Genomic DNA, 19,208 nt, shown 5'->3' on the forward strand with positions numbered 1-19,208 from the left:
AAAAAAGGAAGAACCTTTCCCCTGAATACTTCTCAAGAGTCCCACCTATTTTAAGGATTCAGAACAATGAGTTCAGAAGTGAGAATCGATGTTGTGGATATCAAGGTTTTGGTCTTCATTTGAGTACGGCCCAAAAGAAGTTCTTTATCTCTTGGGAAGTATAAGAAGTTATCTCCCAGATATTGTGGACTAAAGAAAGTAGGTGATTTAGCTTACGAACTTCTTTTATCTCCTCATCTCAAAGTTCTGAATGCCTTCTATAGAAAAATGTGCCAAACCCAAATCATGGAAAGATGGTAAAACTTCAGTGGCAAGTTACCGTTGGCTTCTAAGTTACGCTAGCTCCTTCCTTTATATAAGTCGTAACTTTTACTTGTCATTCACAGTAATCTTACTCCTATCGATCTCCTTTCTTTCTTAATCTCCTTCATGGCTTGGCAACAAGAATTAGTTTTATCCATAATGATTCCTCACCTTCAAGACGCAAGTGAGTCTGTGAAGAAGGATTTTATAGAATAGTATGAGCGCTCACTTTTCCCTCACTTGGGAACTTCTGTAGCTCAGACCAAATGGCGGACCTATCAAGACATAACGAGGGTAACACCCTGGGGTCAACAGCACTTTCGTAACAATGTCCGCTTGGCCATGGTTATCGAAGCCTTGGGTTTGGGTCCCCGATACTACTGCGTCATGAGATCAAGACATCTTGGGTTTTCTGAGCGGGTCTTCTTACTGGCGTGTTTTCTTCCTCATGAGAAGATATGCCTTTACCCCGTTTTTGGTTTGCCTCTCAGAGGTCCTTTTGTTAGAACACCTCATACCACTGAGATAGGCGCAACAATAACCAACAGAATCATTCCCATAGATGAGTTACCTTATACGTGCGCAACTTGTGAGTGTTGCTTTTGTGATCATATGATGGACGGGCTTATGGAAGTGTAAAGAGTTCTTCTATCTTTACTGTATATGTTCCAAGAATGAATAAAGTTTAAATCTTGTTCTTGTCTTGACCCTTACTCTCTTTGAGACTTTTTTAATTGGTGATTAATCTTAATTAAAAAATTTCTCTCAGTCTCATATTCGTGCATCTTGCGAAATTACCCCAGTTTGCGAGATGAGGACATCTCGCGTTTTTTAAGTTGGGTAGAATGTAAGATTCCTCCCCCACCCCCTTTTTGATGTCTAGTATCTTCCAGTGTAATCAATCCCTCTTCAGAAATATAAAGACCTTGTTTCTAACTATTTTAACCTAGAGAGAGAAAATATTCTAGAGAGAGAATATTCAGATTTTGAATATTTTTGGGTAGAAAAATATCTCTTATAATTAAGATGAATTCCCCTGAAACAGAAATTCAAAAAGAATTTTCCAATGTGCAATTGGAATTAATTGGAAATGTGTATAAAGGACCTTAGCCTAAGGGTCTAGAATTTTAAAAAATTTTGGATTATGGTCCAATTAAGGTTCCTATGGGCCAATAGCATCAATCCATGTGTAGGGAGGAGATAAATCCAATTTGTAAAAGAAGATACCCAAAAATGAGTAAATGCTCACATAAGATGAAGAGTTGAAAATGTACAAGGTTTATTAGTAAAAAACTATGAGCAATATTAAAATGATTCCATTATGACACATATGTAAGGAAGGGGAGTTCTTTAAAGGAGGTGCATATTTCACATAAGATGAAGAGTTGAAAATGTACAAGGTTTATTAGTAAAAAACTATGAGCAATATTAAAATGATTCCATTATGACACATATGTAAGGAAGGGGAGTTCTTTAAAGGAGGTGCATATTTCACATAAGATGAAGAGTTGAAAATGTACAAGGTTTATTGGTAAAAAACTATGAGCAATATTAAAATGATTCCATTATGACACATATGTAAGGAAGGGGAGTTCTTTAAAGGAGGTGCATATTTCACATAAGATGAAGAGTTGAAAATGTACAAGGTTTATTAGTAAAAAACTATGAGCAATATTAAAATGATTCCATTATGACACATATGTAAGGAAGGGGAGTTCTTTAAAGGAGGTGCATATTTCACATGCTTGAATGAGTTTTAAACTCATAAAAATTGAGATATTTCATCTCTCCTCTCTCCTCATTCAAGTCTAGTTCCAAAAAGTTAGCTTAACTGACCTAAAAATGGTCAAATATTGACCAAACTGATTTAGAAAATTCTAGAATCAGTTTGTTTGGTTAGGAGCTCAATTTTTCCTATAAATAGAAGCCTCCCCCTTGTTGAAAAAAATATAGTGTTTATGCATCGTTACTCTACTCCACCTAAGCCAAGAACTGTGAATTCATTTAATAATTCACTAGTTTTTGGAGCTTCCCTCTTTCTTCAATCCCCATTAGTGGCTCCATCAACATACTTAACCAATTGATTGGTTGGGGGCCTCTACCGTGAACAAAGAATCAAGCAATTTGTAAGGTAATTAGTGAATATTGATCTTTTCTATAATTTCTCAATGTTTCTCTCTTCTCAACCCCTCTCAAGTTTGAGAAGCTTAATTGGTATGGTTTTTTAAATGCTATTGAAGTTAATTGGTGAATAGTAGTGAAGAGTTACATAATTTAATAAATGCTATTGAAGTTAATTTCCATTTATGTTTAAATTCTAATGGTTTTTATGTAATTTCTCTCTCTCACTCAAGAAATGGTCATACTCATGACCCATTCTGTAAGATTCCTCTCCCAACCCCTTTTTGATGTCTAGTATCTTCCCCTGTAATCAACCCCTCTTCAGAAATATAAAGGCCTTGTTTCTAACTAGAGAGAGAAAATATTCTAGAGAGAGAATATTCAGATTTTGAATATTTTTGGATAGAAAAATATCTCTTATAATTCAGATGAGTTCCCCTGAAACAGAAATTCAAAAAGAATTTTCCAATGTGCAATTGGAATTAATTGGAAATAGGTATAAAGAACCTTAGTCTAAGGGTCTAGATTTTCAGAAATCTTTAGACTATGGTCCAATTAAGGTTCCTATGGGCCAATAGCATCAATCCATGTGTAGGGAGTAGATAAATCCAATTTGTAAAAAAGAAGATACCCAAAAATGAGTAAATGCTCACATAAGGTGAAGAGTTGAAAATGTACAAGGTTTATTAGTAAAAAACTATGAGCAATATTAAAAATATGAGATATTTTGGGAATAATGATTTTATTATGACACATATGTAAGGAAGGGGAGTCCCTTAAATGCTCACATAAGATGAAGAGTTGAAAATGTACAAGGTTTATTAGTAAAAAACTATGAGCAATATTAAAATGATTCCATTATGACACATATGTAAGGAAGGGGAGTTCTTTAAAGGATGTGCATATTTCACATAAGATGAAGAGTTGAAAATGTACAAGATTTATTAGTAAAAAACTATGAGCAATATTAAAATGATTCCATTATGACACATATGTAAGGAAAGAGAGTTCTTTAAAGGAGGTGCATATTTCACATGCTTGAATGAGTTTTAAACTCATAAAAATTGAGATATTTCATCTCTCCTCTCTCCTCATTTAAGTCTAGTTCCAAAAAGTTAGCTTAACTGACCTAAAAATGGTCAAATATTGACCAAACTGATTTAGAAAATTCTAGAATCAGTTTGTTTGGTTAGGAGCTCAATTTCTCCTATAAATAGAAGCCTCCCCCTTGTTGAAAAATATATAGTGTTTATGCATCGTTACTCTACTCCACCTAAGCCAAGAACTGTGAATTCATTTAATAATTCACTAGTTTTTGGAGCTTCCCTCTTTCTTCAATCCCCATTAGTGGCTCCATCAACATACTTAACCAATTGATTGGTTGGGGGCCTCTACCGTGAACAAAGAATCAAGCAATTTGTAAGGTAATTAGTGAATATTGATCTTTCTATAATTTCTCAATGTTTCTCTCTTCTCAACCCCTCTCAAGCTTGAGAAGTTTAATTGGTATGGTTTTTTTTAAAATGCTAATGAAGTTTGAATAGTAGTGAAGAGTTACATAATGCTATTGAAGTTAATTTTCATTTATGTTTAAATTCTAATGATTTTTATGTAAATTCCCTCTCTCACTCAAGAAATGGTCATACTCATGACCCATTCTCAATCCAAATCAAGCTTTTCATAAAGCTTTTCCTTAACCCAAGATTAAGCTATGCTTGAGGCCAAATTATTGGCTTTTTTCTATGCTTTTAGTTTATGTATATTAATGATTCAATCCATTATGGATTAATAATCCAATTAGAGATTATTTTATCCCTTAGAAAAATTGAGATTTATCAGTCATAGCAGCGGAGCTATGGCAAAATTTTTATAAAAATTATGCATAAAATAATCTCATTCAAAGCATAAAAAGAGGACTTCCTACCATATTCTAGGAATTATCATCCTAGATTAATTGAAAAAATTTCATTACAATCATGGAGAAATTGAATTTTAATATCATGCATAAAGGATAAGTTTTTATATCAAAAGTGTTATTTTTACCATTTTTATTTCATGCATAGAAGTATGCATAATGGATAAATTTTTATATCAAAAGTGTTATTTTTATCATTTTTAATTTTCATGCATAGAAGTATGCATAAAAGAAATTTTTATATCAAAAGTGTTATTTTTACCATTTTTATTTCATGCATAGAAGTATGCATAATGGATAAATTTTTATATCAAATGTGTTACTTTTATCATTTTTAATTTTCATGCATAGAAGTATGCATAAAGGAAAAAAATTTTATATCAAAAGTGTTACTTTTATCATATTGGATTTCATGCATATAGGTATGCATAAAAGATATTCTTTTTATACTAAAAGTGTGATTTTCCTCATAAATGGATTTTATGCTTAACTTAGATACATAAGAGAAATTCTTTTATTCTAAAAGTGTAATTTCCTACCAAACTGAATTTATGCATAAGAAGATGCATAAAAGATTGATTTTAATTTCGAAAGTGTTAGTCTCCTTAAATGGAATTTATGTATAAATAAATGTGTAGAGAAATCTTATATTAAATATAAGAATTCTCTTTAAAAAAAAAAAAAAAGATATGAAATGTGATAAGATGTGATAAGAGGTGTATGAGATGTGATAAGAATTGATAAGATGCGTATGGAAAGTGATAGGATGTGATAAGATGTGTATGGGATGAGGTAAGAAGTGTATGTGATAGAATAGGATGTATATGGGTTGTGATAGGGCGAGAAATGATGTGATGTAAAAGATTAGATGTGAAGACATATGGGGTTACATGAATGGGAATGTGGAAATGGATGTATGTATATGGATGTGTGGATGTGGAGATAGGAGTATGGATGTATGAATGTGAAAGTGGATGTATGAATGTGAAAATGGATGTATGCATGAAGATGTATATGCATAGATGTGAATGTGGATGTGTGGATGTGGAGATAGGAGTATGGATGTATGAATGTGAAAGTGGATGTATGAATGTGAAAATGGATGTATGCATGAAGATGTATATGCATAGATGTGAATGTGGATGTGTGGATGTGGAGATAGGAGTATGGATGTATGAATGTGAAAATGGATGTATGCATGAAGATGTATATGCAATGTCGAGTTTATAAACTCCTTAGTCGATTTATCCCTAAGGAGAAAATAATAGCTCCCTTCGCAGTTAGAGAACTCATGTAACAGGGCATGACTATGGCCCAGTACCGTCATCTTATGCATCTCTCGAAGAGATTTTGAATTTTGGAGCCGAGCCACTCTATGTAATTATTGCAACTTGTATATAAATATACAAATGTTTTTTTTTTACGGACGATCGGATAAAGAAAAATCTATTTATCAGACTTAAGTCATAGATCTCCAATAAGATCAACTGAGGAGCAAATTATGTCAAAAGTTTATCAAGACGCACAAAAAGGTTGTAATTGTTTGATATAATTCATACAAATTGTTAATTCAAATTGAAATTCGTAAATTAGTAATTGGGTCTTCAATTGGAAGTACCGCAATTGTATGGAACCCTGACTTGCTTGAGACCTAGACATGATGGTATTTACCTTATAGTTTCGAGTATCATGACTATCCGTATATACCGAGGGTATAACTGCAGCTCTTTACCAACAGTATATACGAGTAAATCTAAGACTTGAAATTATAAGCGTTAATGCTATCCAGATGATGATTTTGAATGTGGTTGATATGATTTTTAATTCTGTTTGGGAACTGATGAATTGATTTGGATTCTGATTGAAAAATGATGATCCTTGAAAATGGGTTGAAATGTAATAAGCTGAGCAAAACCACAATGTGGATGATTGGGACGAGTCCCTGTAATGATCAATGATAAAAATGATTCAGCAAATCACTATGAGATTAGTGGATTATGTTGTCAAATTGCTACTGTTAATACTTGAGACGGTAGATCAAGTTAAGGGATGACAAATTGAGAACTTGCTTAACTTAAATTCCATGGAGGAATGTTCAGAAGGAAATTTTCGGTCTAATGGACCAATATCGTGTTAAAGATATGAATGATATGATTTGAATGAATTCTTATTTAATGATGAATTCTATATAAGGGATATTTATCCCCATATTCTGTTGGGTTGACCGGAATATAAGGAACCCCAGAATAAATTGGATTTTAAGCAAAAAAGTTGTCCTCTACTTGCGAGATGAGGACATCTTGCACCTTTTAAGTGGGGTAGAATGTAAGATTCCTCCCCCAGCCTTAGAGGTATACAGGAGTAAGAATCTCCCTTTCTGATCTTATAATTATTCTCTCTCTAAAATAAAAGAAAGATTCTGTTTAAAAAAGGAAGAACCTTTTTCCTGAATACTTCTCAAGAGTCCCACCTGTTTTAAGGATTCAGAACAACGAGTTCAGAAGTGAGAATCGATGTTTTGGATATCAAGGTTTTGGTCTCGAGTACGGCCCAAAAGAAGTTCTTTATCTCTTGGGAAGTATAAGAAGTTATCTCCCAGATATTGTGGACCAAAGAAAGTAGGTGATTTAGCTTACGAACTTCTTTTATCTCCTCATCTCAAAGTTCTGAATGCCTTCTATAGAAAAATGTGCCAAACCCAAATCATGGAAAGACGGTAAAACTTCAGTGGTAAGTTACCGTTGGCTTCTAAGTTACGCTAGCTCCTTCCTTTATATAAGTCGCAACTTTTACTTGTCGTTCACAGTAATCTTACTTCCATCGATCTTCTTTCTTTCTTAATCTCCTTCATGGCTTGGCAACAAGAATTAGTTTTATCCATGATGATTTCTCACCTTCAAGACGCAAGGGAGTCTGTGAAGAAAGATTTTATAGAACAGTATGAGCGCTCACTTTTCCCTCACTTGGGAACTTCTGTAGCGCAGACAAAATGGCGGACCTATCAAGACATAACTAGGATAACACCCTAGGGTCAGCAGCACTTTCGTAACAATGTCCGCTTGGCCATGGTTATTGAAGCTTTGGGTTTGGGACCCCGATACTACTGCGTCATGAGATCAAGGCATCCTGGGTTTTCTGAGCGGGTCTTCTTACTGGCGTGTTTTCTTCCTCATGAGAAGATATGCCTTTACCCCGTTTTTGGCTTGCCTCTCAGAGGTCCTTTTGTTAGAACACTTCATACCACTGAGATAGGCGCAGCAATAACCCACAGAATCATTCCCATAGATGAGTTACCTTATACTTGTGCAGCTTGTGAGGACTGCTTTTGTGATCATATGATGGACGGACTTATGGAAGTGTGAAGAGTTCTTCTATCTTTACTGTATAAGTTCCGAGAATGAATAAAGTTTAAATCTTGTTCTTATCTTGAATCTTGCTCTCTTGAGACTTTTTTTTTAATTGGTGGTTAATCTTAATTTAAAAAAAAAATTTCTCTCAGTCTCATACTTGTGCATCTTGCGAAATTACCCCCAGTTTGCGAGATGAGGGCATCTCGCGTTTTTTAAGTGGGGTAGAATGTAAGATTCCTCTCCCAACCCCTTTTTGATGTCTAGTATCTTCCCCTGTAATCAACCCCTCTTCAGAAATATAAAGGCCTTGTTTCTAACTAGAGAGAGAAAATATTCTAGAGAGAGAATATTCAGATTTTGAATATTTTTGGATAGAAAAATATCTCTTATAATTCAGATGAGTTCCCCTGAAACAGAAATTCAAAAAGAATTTTCCAATGTGCAATTGGAATTAATTGGAAATAGGTATAAAGAACCTTAGTCTAAGGGTCTAGATTTTCAGAAATCTTTAGACTATGGTCCAATTAAGGTTCCTATGGGCCAATAGCATCAATCCATGTGTAGGGAGTAGATAAATCCAATTTGTAAAAAAGAAGATACCCAAAAATGAGTAAATGCTCACATAAGGTGAAGAGTTGAAAATGTACAAGGTTTATTAGTAAAAAACTATGAGCAATATTAAAAATATGAGATATTTTGGGAATAATGATTTTATTATGACACATATGTAAGGAAGGGGAGTCCCTTAAATGCTCACATAAGATGAAGAGTTGAAAATGTACAAGGTTTATTAGTAAAAAACTATGAGCAATATTAAAATGATTCCATTATGACACATATGTAAGGAAGGGGAGTTCTTTAAAGGATGTGCATATTTCACATAAGATGAAGAGTTGAAAATGTACAAGATTTATTAGTAAAAAACTATGAGCAATATTAAAATGATTCCATTATGACACATATGTAAGGAAAGAGAGTTCTTTAAAGGAGGTGCATATTTCACATGCTTGAATGAGTTTTAAACTCATAAAAATTGAGATATTTCATCTCTCCTCTCTCCTCATTTAAGTCTAGTTCCAAAAAGTTAGCTTAACTGACCTAAAAATGGTCAAATATTGACCAAACTGATTTAGAAAATTCTAGAATCAGTTTGTTTGGTTAGGAGCTCAATTTCTCCTATAAATAGAAGCCTCCCCCTTGTTGAAAAATATATAGTGTTTATGCATCGTTACTCTACTCCACCTAAGCCAAGAACTGTGAATTCATTTAATAATTCACTAGTTTTTGGAGCTTCCCTCTTTCTTCAATCCCCATTAGTGGCTCCATCAACATACTTAACCAATTGATTGGTTGGGGGCCTCTACCGTGAACAAAGAATCAAGCAATTTGTAAGGTAATTAGTGAATATTGATCTTTCTATAATTTCTCAATGTTTCTCTCTTCTCAACCCCTCTCAAGCTTGAGAAGTTTAATTGGTATGGTTTTTTTTAAAATGCTAATGAAGTTTGAATAGTAGTGAAGAGTTACATAATGCTATTGAAGTTAATTTTCATTTATGTTTAAATTCTAATGATTTTTATGTAAATTCCCTCTCTCACTCAAGAAATGGTCATACTCATGACCCATTCTCAATCCAAATCAAGCTTTTCATAAAGCTTTTCCTTAACCCAAGATTAAGCTATGCTTGAGGCCAAATTATTGGCTTTTTTCTATGCTTTTAGTTTATGTATATTAATGATTCAATCCATTATGGATTAATAATCCAATTAGAGATTATTTTATCCCTTAGAAAAATTGAGATTTATCAGTCATAGCAGCGGAGCTATGGCAAAATTTTTATAAAAATTATGCATAAAATAATCTCATTCAAAGCATAAAAAGAGGACTTCCTACCATATTCTAGGAATTATCATCCTAGATTAATTGAAAAAATTTCATTACAATCATGGAGAAATTGAATTTTAATATCATGCATAAAGGATAAGTTTTTATATCAAAAGTGTTATTTTTACCATTTTTATTTCATGCATAGAAGTATGCATAATGGATAAATTTTTATATCAAAAGTGTTATTTTTATCATTTTTAATTTTCATGCATAGAAGTATGCATAAAAGAAATTTTTATATCAAAAGTGTTATTTTTACCATTTTTATTTCATGCATAGAAGTATGCATAATGGATAAATTTTTATATCAAATGTGTTACTTTTATCATTTTTAATTTTCATGCATAGAAGTATGCATAAAGGAAAAAAATTTTATATCAAAAGTGTTACTTTTATCATATTGGATTTCATGCATATAGGTATGCATAAAAGATATTCTTTTTATACTAAAAGTGTGATTTTCCTCATAAATGGATTTTATGCTTAACTTAGATACATAAGAGAAATTCTTTTATTCTAAAAGTGTAATTTCCTACCAAACTGAATTTATGCATAAGAAGATGCATAAAAGATTGATTTTAATTTCGAAAGTGTTAGTCTCCTTAAATGGAATTTATGTATAAATAAATGTGTAGAGAAATCTTATATTAAATATAAGAATTCTCTTTAAAAAAAAAAAAAAAGATATGAAATGTGATAAGATGTGATAAGAGGTGTATGAGATGTGATAAGAATTGATAAGATGCGTATGGAAAGTGATAGGATGTGATAAGATGTGTATGGGATGAGGTAAGAAGTGTATGTGATAGAATAGGATGTATATGGGTTGTGATAGGGCGAGAAATGATGTGATGTAAAAGATTAGATGTGAAGACATATGGGGTTACATGAATGGGAATGTGGAAATGGATGTATGTATATGGATGTGTGGATGTGGAGATAGGAGTATGGATGTATGAATGTGAAAGTGGATGTATGAATGTGAAAATGGATGTATGCATGAAGATGTATATGCATAGATGTGAATGTGGATGTGTGGATGTGGAGATAGGAGTATGGATGTATGAATGTGAAAGTGGATGTATGAATGTGAAAATGGATGTATGCATGAAGATGTATATGCATAGATGTGAATGTGGATGTGTGGATGTGGAGATAGGAGTATGGATGTATGAATGTGAAAATGGATGTATGCATGAAGATGTATATGCATAGATGTGAATGTGGATGTAGATGTGGATGTATAGATGTGAATGGGAATGTGGATGTGGATGTATGTATGTATGTGGATGTAGATGTGAATGTATAGATGTGAATGGGAATGTGGATGTGGATGTATATGAATGTGGATGTAGATGTGGATGTATAGATGTGAATGGGAATGTGGATGTGGATGTATGTATGTATGTGGATGTAGATGTGGATGTATAGATGTGAATGGGAATGTGGATGTGGATGTATGTATGTATGTGGATGTGGATGTATGAATGAGGACGTGATAATGGATGTATGCATGTAGATGTGGATATATGGATGTGAATATGAATGTGGATGTGGATGTGGATGTATGGATGTGGATATGGATGTGTATGTATGAATGTAGATAAGGGATGTGGATGTATAAATGAGGATGTGAAAATGGAGGTATGCATGTAGATGTGGATGTATGGATGTGAATATGGATGTGGATGTGGATGTATAAATGAGGATGTGAATGTGGATGTGAATGTGAATGTGGATGTGAATGTGGATGTATGGATGTGGATATGGATGTGTATGTATGAATGTGGATATGGGATGTGGATGTATAAATGAGGATGTGAAAATGGATGTATCCATGTAAATGTGGATGTATGAATGTGAATGTGAATTAATGTGTCGTCGATATGAGGAAATGGATGAGAATGAGTACACATTGAATGGAATGTGGAATAAGTAATGTGGACTAAGGAGGGATAATGTGGAAAGACGAGAGTTTGATTTAGAAACTGTATTTTGTGACTGTTTGTAAATGACTGTTTTATGTCAAGAATGCTGGGGAAGCATTTTGACCATCTTGTGGATTAAGGTCATGAAGACCTAACTGTTAAAGTTGCAACTGCTGACGGAGAGTCAATGGAGGACGTCTCGCGTAGCAAGGTCGATCGAGGTCTTGACCAGCCTCGGCTCGATTTAAATGGTGAGCTTCCGGTACGGTGGATGAGGGACCAAGGAAGCGGCCTATGAGTGAAGCGCTAGGCCACCTGCGAAGGATCCTAGAGGGTGCTGACCATACGGTGCTCGGGCTCTGGGTCGCCGAAGATACCCACACGTGCGTCGTGGAAGATATTGGAACAAGGAGTAAGAGTTGTTTTGTGAAACCGGGCATGGATCTGGTTGATTGACCTTGCTGGTCTTCAATGGATGAGTCCATGGCTCTTTATATGGATCTGTTGGTTGATCTTGCTGATCTTCAACGAGAGTCCATCTTGATTTTTATAAGTGATTATATTGCCGAGTATTATGGGCTAGGAACTATTGAAAAGGCCCCCTGTGTGGACAGGTGGTGAGCGTTCTAGTTGCCAATGATGCCATAGATACTCTGATGAAGGAATGATAGGAAATTATGAATCAACCGGATAAATTGGAAGATTATGATCAGTGGTACTATGGTTTCATTAAAGGATTGTTTTAAAGTTAGTTGATGCTAAGAAAAAGGCAATTTCATATTGGGTGTGTAAGTGGTGTGGCTAGTTCTATGTTTGCATGAACTTCCGGCTAGGGGGCCTTGGAACTCTTTTCCTTGGTACCCGGGACAAAACCTAACCAAATTCCAAAATTGGATCCCATCACTACAGTGGTTGGGCGGTTGGCTAACCCATGGGATCGGATGGGGTTAGGCTGGACTGATGGATCCGTAAATCGAGATTTAATTTCTATTATTACGATAGATGAAGTAAATCCCGGATAGAAATTGTTCTATGGATAGGAATCAACGGCTGTGCCTCTTGATGGGGAAAAAAGCGTTGATCCCAATGATCCAAGTGCAAGTTCTTCCTTGATTTGACCAAGTACCGTTAAAGGTGCAGTCAGATCAGTTTGATCAGTAATGATCTTGACTACGTTAGAGTAAAGAGTTATCCTGGTGGAATCGCCCGTGCTTTCCGGGTAAAGGAAGTTTTTTCGGTTTCGGTTTTGGACAAACCGACGGATTAGTCTCTTGTCCGGATATCCGTGGGCGAGGCCCCGAGTGTGGGACCCCTGTCCCGCGCGAGAAGTGCTACTTCCGCTGCTAGTACCCCGAATCCGTTGCTCAGTGGGAACAGGGATCTCACAGTTGGTATCAGAGCGGTTTTGAAAGCTAATAAAGATAATTAAATTCTTATCTGAAATTGGTAATAAGAATTCAGAAACAGCATTTTCATAATGTATTTTCATTCCGTAAGCTTCTTTAATGAAGAAATTTTAATCAAAGAAATTGTTTTTATAGATGGAAGTTCCCCATTTATCTGGTATTCCCGACCTCACCCAGTCTCAAGATATGATTGCATTTGCCTTCGAGCATCTCATCTCTTCCGCTTCAACTCAAACAAGCCGAGCAAGACTCGCACGCCATTTCGCGGATTTATATTTCCCTACCCCAGCGGAGAGAATACAACATAAGTGGTTTGCAGGGCAATATGTCCACGCCCATTGCAACCACCATACAATGCTGTGGCAGAATCTCTCATTGACTATGATCCTGTCAAAGCTGAAAATGGTGCGTGGTGTCATTCTATATCATTCGACACCTCGAAATTTTAGACTTTCATGTCGAGTTTATAAACTCCTTAGTCGATTTATCCCTAAGGAGAAAATAATAGCTCCCTTCGCAGTTAGAGAACTTATGTAACAGGGCATGACTATGGCCCAGTACCGTCATCTTATGCATCTCTCGAAGAGATTTTGAATTTTGGAGCCGAGCCACTCTATGTAATTATTGCAACTTGTATATAAATATACAAATGTTTTTTTTTTACGGACGATCGGATAAAGAAAAATCTATTTATCAGACTTAAGTCATAGATCTCCAATAAGATCAACTGAGGAGCAAATTATGTCAAAAGTTTATCAAGACGCACAAAAAGGTTGTAATTGTTTGATATAATTCATACAAATTGTTAATTCAAATTGAAATTCGTAAATTAGTAATTGGGTCTTCAATTGGAAGTACCGCAATTGTATGGAACCCTGACTTGCTTGAGACCTAGACATGATGGTATTTACCTTATAGTTTCGAGTATCATGACTATCCGTATATACCGAGGGTATAACTGCAGCTCTTTACCAACAGTATATACGAGTAAATCTAAGACTTGAAATTATAAGCGTTAATGCTATCCAGATGATGATTTTGAATGTGGTTGATATGATTTTTAATTCTGTTTGGGAACTGATGAATTGATTTGGATTCTGATTGAAAAATGATGATCCTTGAAAATGGGTTGAAATGTAATAAGCTGAGCAAAACCACAATGTGGATGATTGGGACGAGTCCCTGTAATGATCAATGATAAAAATGATTCAGCAAATCACTATGAGATTAGTGGATTATGTTGTCAAATTGCTACTGTTAATACTTGAGACGGTAGATCAAGTTAAGGGATGACAAATTGAGAACTTGCTTAACTTAAATTCCATGGAGGAATGTTCAGAAGGAAATTTTCGGTCTAATGGACCAATATCGTGTTAAAGATATGAATGATATGATTTGAATGAATTCTTATTTAATGATGAATTCTATATAAGGGATATTTATCCCCATATTCTGTTGGGTTGACCGGAATATAAGGAACCCCAGAATAAATTGGATTTTAAGCAAAAAAGTTGTCCTCTACTTGCGAGATGAGGACATCTTGCACCTTTTAAGTGGGGTAGAATGTAAGATTCCTCCCCCAGCCTTAGAGGTATACAGGAGTAAGAATCTCCCTTTCTGATCTTATAATTATTCTCTCTCTAAAATAAAAGAAAGATTCTGTTTAAAAAAGGAAGAACCTTTTTCCTGAATACTTCTCAAGAGTCCCACCCGTTTTAAGGATTCAGAACAACGAGTTCAGAAGTGAGAATCGATGTTTTGGATATCAAGGTTTTGGTCTCGAGTACGGCCCAAAAGAAGTTCTTTATCTCTTGGGAAGTATAAGAAGTTATCTCCCATATATTGTGGACCAAAGAAAGTAGGTGATTTAGCTTACGAACTTCTTTTATCTCCTCATCTCAAAGTTCTGAATGCCTTCTATAGAAAAATGTGCCAAACCCAAATCATGGAAAGACGGTAAAACTTCAGTGGTAAGTTACCGTTGGCTTCTAAGTTACGCTAGCTCCTTCCTTTATATAAGTCGCAACTTTTACTTGTCGTTCACAGTAATCTTACTTCCATCGATCTTCTTTCTTTCTTAATCTCCTTCATGGCTTGGCAACAAGAATTAGTTTTATCCATGATGATTTCTCACCTTCAAGACGCAAGGGAGTCTGTGAAGAAAGATTTTATAGAACAGTATGAGCGCTCACTTTTCCCTCACTTGGGAACTTCTGTAGCGCAGACAAAATGGCGGACCTATCAAGACATAACTAGGGTAACACCCTAGGGTCAGCAGCACTTTCGTAACAATGTTCGCTTGGCCATGGTTATTGAAGCTTTGGGTTTGGGACCCCGATACTACTGCGTCATGAGATCAAGGCATCCTGGGTTTTCTGAGCGGGTCTTCTTACTGGCGTGTTTTCTTCCTCATGAGAAGATATGCCTTTACCCCATTTTTGGCTTGCCTCTCAGAGGTCCTTTTGTTAGAACACTTCATACCACTGAGATAGGCGCAGCAATAACCCACAGAATCATTCCCATAGATGAGTTACCTTATACTTGTGCAGCTTGTGAGGACTGCTTTTGTGATCATATGATGGACGGACTTATGGAAGTGTAAAGAGTTCTTCTATCTTTACTGTATAAGTTCCGAGAATGAATAAAGTTTAAATCTTGTTCTTATCTTGAATCTTGCTCTCTTGAGACTTTTTTTTTTAATTGGTGGTTAATCTTAATTTAAAAAAAAAATTTCTCTCAGTCTCATACTTGTGCATCTTGCGAAATTACCCCCAGTTTGCGAGATGAGGGCATCTCGCGTTTTTTAAGTGGGGTAGAATGTAAGATTCCTCTCCCAACCCCTTTTTGATGTCTAGTATCTTCCCCTGTAATCAACCCCTCTTCAGAAATATAAAGGCCTTGTTTCTAACTAGAGAGAGAAAATATTCTAGAGAGAGAATATTCAGATTTTGAATATTTTTGGATAGAAAAATATCTCTTATAATTCAGATGAGTTCCCCTGAAACAGAAATTCAAAAAGAATTTTCCAATGTGCAATTGGAATTAATTGGAAATAGGTATAAAGAACCTTAGTCTAAGGGTCTAGATTTTCAGAAATCTTTAGACTATGGTCCAATTAAGGTTCCTATGGGCCAATAGCATCAATCCATGTGTAGGGAGTAGATAAATCCAATTTGTAAAAAAGAAGATACCCAAAAATGAGTAAATGCTCACATAAGGTGAAGAGTTGAAAATGTACAAGGTTTATTAGTAAAAAACTATGAGCAATATTAAAAATATGAGATATTTTGGGAATAATGATTTTATTATGACACATATGTAAGGAAGGGGAGTCCCTTAAATGCTCACATAAGATGAAGAGTTGAAAATGTACAAGGTTTATTAGTAAAAAACTATGAGCAATATTAAAATGATTCCATTATGACACATATGTAAGGAAGGGGAGTTCTTTAAAGGATGTGCATATTTCACATAAGATGAAGAGTTGAAAATGTACAAGATTTATTAGTAAAAAACTATGAGCAATATTCAAATGATTCCATTATGACACATATGTAAGGAAAGAGAGTTCTTTAAAGGAGGTGCATATTTCACATGCTTGAATGAGTTTTAAACTCATAAAAATTGAGATATTTCATCTCTCCTCTCTCCTCATTTAAGTCTAGTTCCAAAAAGTTAGCTTAACTGACCTAAAAATGGTCAAATATTGACCAAACTGATTTAGAAAATTCTAGAATCAGTTTGTTTGGTTAGGAGCTCAATTTCTCCTATAAATAGAAGCCTCCCCCTTGTTGAAAAATATATAGTGTTTATGCATCGTTACTCTACTCCACCTAAGCCAAGAACTGTGAATTCATTTAATAATTCACTAGTTTTTGGAGCTTCCCTCTTTCTTCAATCCCCATTAGTGGCTCCATCAACATACTTAACCAATTGATTGGTTGGGGGCCTCTACCGTGAACAAAGAATCAAGCAATTTGTAAGGTAATTAGTGAATATTGATCTTTCTATAATTTCTCAATGTTTCTCTCTTCTCAACCCCTCTCAAGCTTGAGAAGTTTAATTGGTATGGTTTTTTTTAAAATGCTAATGAAGTTTGAATAGTAGTGAAGAGTTACATAATGCTATTGAAGTTAATTTTCATTTATGTTTAAATTCTAATGATTTTTATGTAAATTCCCTCTCTCACTCAAGAAATGGTCATACTCATGACCCATTCTCAATCCAAATCAAGCTTTTCATAAAGCTTTTCCTTAACCCAAGATTAAGCTATGCTTGAGGCCAAATTATTGGCTTTTTTCTATGCTTTTAGTTTATGTATATTAATGATTCAATCCATTATGGATTAATAATCCAATTAGAGATTATTTTATCCCTTAGAAAAATTGAGATTTATCAGTCATAGCAGCGGAGCTATGGCAAAATTTTTATAAAAATTATGCATAAAATAATCTCATTCAAAGCATAAAAAGAGGACTTCCTACCATATTCTAGGAATTATCATCCTAGATTAATTGAAAAAATTTCATTACAATCATGGAGAAATTGAATTTTAATATCATGCATAAAGGATAAGTTTTTATATCAAAAGTGTTATTTTTACCATTTTTATTTCATGCATAGAAGTATGCATAATGGATAAATTTTTATATCAAAAGTGTTATTTTTATCATTTTTAATTTTCATGCATAGAAGTATGCATAAAAGAAATTTTTATATCAAAAGTGTTATTTTTACCATTTTTATTTCATGCATAGAAGTATGCATAATGGATAAATTTTTATATCAAAAGTGTTACTTTTATCATTTTTAATTTTCATGCATAGAAGTATGCATAAAGGAAAAAAATTTTATATCAAAAGTGTTACTTTTATCATATTGGATTTCATGCATATAGGTATGCATAAAAGATATTCTTTTTATACTAAAAGTGTGATTTTCCTCATAAATGGATTTTATGCTTAACTTAGATACATAAGAGAAATTCTTTTATTCTAAAAGTGTAATTTCCTACCAAACTGAATTTATGCATAAGAAGATGCATAAAAGATTGATTTTAATTTTGAAAGTGTTAGTCTCCTTAAATGGAATTTATGTATAAATAAATGTGTAGGGAAATCTTATATTAAATATAAGAATTCTCTTTTTTTTTAAAAAAAAAAAGATATGAAATGTGATAAGATGTGATAAGAGGTGTATGAGATGTGATAAGAATTGATAAGATGCGTATGGAAAGTGATAGGATGTGATAAGATGTGTATGGGATGAGGTAAGAAGTGTATGTGATAGAATAGGATGTATATGGGTTGTGATAGGGCGAGAAATGATGTGATGTAAAAGATTAGATGTGAAGACATATGGGGTTACATGAATGGGAATGTGGAAATGGATGTATGTATATGGATGTGTGGATGTGGAGATAGGAGTATGGATGTATGAATGTGAAAGTGGATGTATGAATGTGAAAATGGATGTATGCATGAAGATGTATATGCATAGATGTGAATGTGGATGTGTGGATGTGGAGATAGGAGTATGGATGTATGAATGTGAAAGTGGATGTATGAATGTGAAAATGGATGTATGCATGAAGATGTATATGCATAGATGTGAATGTGGATGTGTGGATGTGGAGATAGGAGTATGGATGTATGAATGTGAAAATGGATGTATGCATGAAGATGTATATGCATAGATGTGAATGTGGATGTAGATGTGGATGTATAGATGTGAATGGGAATGTGGATGTGGATGTATGTATGTATGTGGATGTAGATGTGAATGTATAGATGTGAATGGGAATGTGGATGTGGATGTATATGAATGTGGATGTAGATGTGGATGTATAGATGTGAATGGGAATGTGGATGTGGATGTATGTATGTATGTGGATGTAGATGTGGATGTATAGATGTGAATGGGAATGTGGATGTGGATGTATGTATGTATGTGGATGTGGATGTATGAATGAGGACGTGATAATGGATGTATGCATGTAGATGTGGATATATGGATGTGAATATGAATGTGGATGTGGATGTGGATGTATGGATGTGGATATGGATGTGTATGTATGAATGTAGATAAGGGATGTGGATGTATAAATGAGGATGTGAAAATGGAGGTATGCATGTAGATGTGGATGTATGGATGTGAATATGGATGTGGATGTGGATGTATAAATGAGGATGTGAATGTGGATGTGAATGTGAATGTGGATGTGAATGTGGATGTATGGATGTGGATATGGATGTGTATGTATGAATGTGGATATGGGATGTGGATGTATAAATGAGGA

This window comes from Cibotium barometz, chromosome 45 (assembly GCF_041138505.1).
Source record: "Cibotium barometz isolate CiBa-2024 chromosome 45, ASM4113850v1, whole genome shotgun sequence".
In the NCBI taxonomy this organism is placed as follows: domain Eukaryota; kingdom Viridiplantae; phylum Streptophyta; class Polypodiopsida; order Cyatheales; family Cibotiaceae; genus Cibotium; species Cibotium barometz.